Raw genomic sequence first — 4,465 nt, 5'->3', positions numbered from 1 at the left:
TCTAATAGAAAACAAATGGAGAGCATGGTCTAGAATTTTTATAAACAAGTAATTAAACATTTGGTTTAATTTGCAGCATACATGTCTTAAAGTTACAATGTTGAATGTTCATATTTTTATTCTGTTTAAATGTGTTTAAAAAGGGAGCTCATGGTATTCAGCAAGAAAGAGTTATTGACTTGCTCTATGTCAACAAAGATAAATTTTCTTTTTGTTTATAACTGAATATGAATCCATTTATCTCTTCTCCCTGGAAAAAAATATCTTGTGTTTCCCAGTTAACACCCTGACTTCTTTCTTCCTCTTGTCCTAGCTAAGGTATTGGAGATGGCATCTAAAGCCAGCTTTGGGCAGGTTCCCAGTCAGACTGGGTCTGACATGCACACAGAAGAGGTATATGGTACCAAGTCTCTGATTTTTTTCCCCCCGTTTTTATCAATATGTCTGTTCACTTACTCACCAGCTTATAAAAAACCTGATGTATGGGGTTGTGCCATTCATAGTACTATAACTCATTTGGAATTCCAGTCCAGATGTCATTTTGGAGAGGTGTGGGGTTCCGTGAGAAGGGGGGTGTCCTTGGGTTATGTCTAAGAAAACTAACCAGAGTCCCTCCACAAGGGCAGGTCTACTATGTAAGAAAGGAAAGGAGACGTGTGGTGTGTTAAACACCTCCATAGACACAGGTGTGCAGTCTGGGGCTTGAGGTGCCCCGTGTCAGTGCAGAACTTGTCCTGATATAGTGATGTCTTTGGGAGGGGTTCATTCCCTTGTGGAATTGTCATCGAATGTCAATGATTCCAGGGTGTGACTGGGTTGATTTGCAAGGATTCTACCAGGCCATCGATCTCCACAACCCCACTCATCTGCACTTTGGGGCACTTTCTGTAGCAGTTTGCATTTCTGTAACTGACTTAATGGCTGTTAATAATTTCTACCTCCAGTTTCTGGTCTCATGAAGCCTCCTTTCTAAATGTTCTACTCTTGCCTCCCTCAGCTTCCTCCCCCCGCCCCCCCATGTCTGGCCCCAAGTCTGGGGAGAAGGAAGGTCCATCTTCTGTAGCGTCTTTGTGCTGAAACAGGACATATAGCTGACCCTAACTAACGGGCCTGGATTGTGGTCTCCCTAATGTTAGCCCGAAGCTAGCCAGGGTGACTGGCTCAGGAAGAGAAGTCTAAGGGGTGTGACATCTGGGCCAGCTGTTTCTTTTGGAGGAGTTGGAACTTGATGCTAGAGGAAAGAAACTTGGCAGTGAGGTTGAATAGGCAAGGTCCACAGGGGAGGGAAATATGGCAGTGGCTCCAAGCCTCAGGAAAGGCCATGTCAGTGGGAGACCCCACTGAAGATGCCTTGGTTCCCAGGAGGGAGGCTGTTTGCCTTAGCTGGTTGTAGGCAGGTAACTGTTAGAAGGAGACCTATGGTGGAATGAAGGAGAGAGTTTAGATTAAAGATAGAAGAACTAGTGTGGCAACCCAGTTTAGGGTCTCGGAGTGTCCCTCACTTATTTTGTGGACGGCTGTTTTTTGAAGACGTATTTCCAGTAGCAAGACCAGAAAGTTATATAAATTGAGATTTTAGAAATTATGCGGCTGAGGGGTTACCTCTGTAGGGATTCTATAATCAGAAATCCAGTAACAAAGAACCCCCGATTTTAAGGAGGAAGCATAAGACAGGAAAACTTTGTAACAAATCCTAAATCTTTCCCCCAAGAGCTTAACCCATTGTTTAAAAGGGAAGGGGGGGTGGCAGAATCTGACAATGACTGGGACTGGAGTTGTAGGTCTTTTAACAGGTGTGCCATTGCAGCATGGGCAGGAAGACAACACTCAGCATTCATTTTTGTACAAGGGGCTACCTGGACTCCAGTTAACATGTGCAATCACTTGGGGAGCCAAACAGGTTAACTTACAAACCAGCCAAAGAAAATTTGCAGAGTTGGGACATGGGAATAAATTTCACCAGGAGGGAACCCACTTCCAGAAGGCAGCTGTGATCATCCTTGTGTGCTGGCAGCAACTATGTTTTAAAGTCTATCTGTCCCTTGCAAGGACAAGACCCACCCAGGGAACCCTGAAGGGCTGGAGTGAGGTAGAGCCCCAAACCCAGCAAAAGGTTTGGTTTGCTGTCCGTGCATAACAGTGAACCTGGAGAAAGGTTCTAGTTCCCAACTTTATTGGGAAAGAGTATCATGAGCAAAATCACTGTTGGGGCTGACAGGATCCTCAGTTGAGGGAAGCTGGCTGAGCATTGAAGCTAAATTAGAAGTAGCAGTTACAGTCTACTAAGTTAAGGTTGAACCCAAGTCTGATGAATCCAGGGCATCTTCCTTCCAGTTTGGGGCAGCATCTTCCTTCCAGTTTGGGGCAGCATCTTCCTTCCAGTTTGGGGCAGAATAGGTGGCGGACAGAATGGAATCCTCCTCAGGCTTCAGGATGAGGACACATCTGAAAAACTGGAAGGATCAGTAATTATGCAAAGGGAGGCTTGTGGGATGCTGTGGTCTTAGAAGCAAACTTATGCAAATAGTTAGATATTAAAACTGCTAATCCAATGTGCAGACTTTAGAGGACCAGAAACTGATGTTACAGTTTACTGAAAACAATTTGACAAGTTTAGTTGTAGTAAACATGGCCAGTTCTTTTGAATGAGCACAAGAACAAAATATATGCTTTTGAGGTCAGCTTTACTGGAACCTTCACAAGATGCCTCAGCCGGCCCTCTGGCCCCTCAGGTGGCCTCATGCTGCAGTCCCACTAGGCAGGCCTGTAAATACCGTGTTTCTGGGTGGGCTCCTCTCCCGAGGTCTCAGTGTACTGGGGTCTCTGGCTCTCTTGAGGGAGTGGTGTTCATTACTCTTCTGGTAGCCCCAGACCCTGAGAGCAAGGCATCAAGCTACCTCCTTTGAAGGTTCTGAAATCTGAGGCCTGTGGAAGCGCTGTGGTTTCTAGTGAAGGTCTCAGTCATTGACTAGAGTGGAAAAAGGAGAGTCTACTTGGACTTAGGCAAACACATGGCCAGGGAATAGCAGCACTATTACTCATAAAAAGATGAGATTTGTCATTGCTGCAAATCATAGCACAGTTCAAAGAGACGCTTTCTGGAGGTAAAGGCAAAATAGTAATGTTTTTTTGTAATCTTTATGCATACAGAACTGGGGTACAGGCCAGAGGTGCAGGGGTGGTGAGAAGATTCACCAGGGACAGAGTGGGGAGCAGAACAGGTGAAGTACACTGCTGAGGGGAGTAGGGGGCGGGTCAGGAGAGGTCTGCCACACCACCTGGATCACCCCTGGGGCGGGGATCGAACTCATGCTGAAGTGGCTTTAATGTCTTAGTGCTGTGCTTTTAACCTGCTGCACCACCAGCGAGGGCTGTAATGCTGATATTTTTAAAAAGCAGATTGGCTAGGCCCAAAGGGGCTGAGGGAGCTGGAGTTCTTGGCCTCCATACAGGAAAGAATTCACGTTGGAGTCCACACAGAAGTGAATGCAGGTGCTTCAGGGGTGGAACTGCACTATGGTCTTGGGCTGCTGCTGTAAACCCTTGTTAGCTTGAAGGGCAGAAGTTACAGATGGGATCCTGAATGTTGCTTAACAAAAGGGTCAAAAATTCATAGGTAGGGGTAATTTTTTTAGCAAAACACCACTGGACCCTAACCTCCTTTTAGATAAGATCGTTTTATAGCTCGTGGTGCCTCTGTGCTAGAATCAAACAGGGTTTGGGGGTCTTTCTTAAATGTTTATAGCAGTTCTTCAGAAATGGCTGGCTGGGAAGCGAGGGCTCTGCAGCTATGATGTAATGTTTCTCTTCTACCTCGGTATCAGCCCTTCTCCAGGTATTTAGCACCATATACTAAGTCTCTGCCCCTAACATTTGCCAGCAGGAGACAGTCTTTCATTAAGCTCATTCAGTTCCATGGCCAGCCTGTATCTCAGAGTACATATGTCCATTTTTTGTGAAGTTTTCTGATCACCAAACTGTTAGTAGTAACCTCTGCAAGGAGCAAAAGATCTGAAAATATTTTTAAAATCTGAGTATAATTTAATAGAATATTTGCTTTTGTGATATAAGATGGTATAGTAAGAGTTCTCAAATGGTGTACCAGACTGTCTGCCTTAAGAAGTCTCTTACCTTAGAGCATTCTTAAAGTTCACATAGATGCTGAAAAGATGCCTTTCTATCCAGGCTGTGGGGTCCCTGGCCCTCCTTGCTCTCGGGGCATTTGTCTTGGTGCTCAGAGTTCCTGCTGGTCAGCTAGGTGACCCCCTCACCAGGCACAAGTCCTGGTCTGAGGAAAGTGCTGTGAAGCCAGTATCTGCATGCTGTGGCCAGCAGGAGCCACACAGCCCTACTGTTACAGGCTTAACACATCTGTGCAACTTTTGCAAAGAGTCGAATAACCCTAATAAACAATAAGCCAGCGTGACAAGGACTTTTTAAGAACAGGTCCACTTCTCTGGCAGGG

The sequence above is a fragment of the Condylura cristata genome, unplaced genomic scaffold, assembly GCF_000260355.1.
Source record: "Condylura cristata isolate star-nosed mole 26May11 unplaced genomic scaffold, ConCri1.0 scaffold00014, whole genome shotgun sequence".
NCBI lineage: Eukaryota > Metazoa > Chordata > Mammalia > Eulipotyphla > Talpidae > Condylura > Condylura cristata.
The sequence above is the reverse complement of the archived record's forward strand: the minus strand, read 5'-3'. Positions refer to the sequence as shown.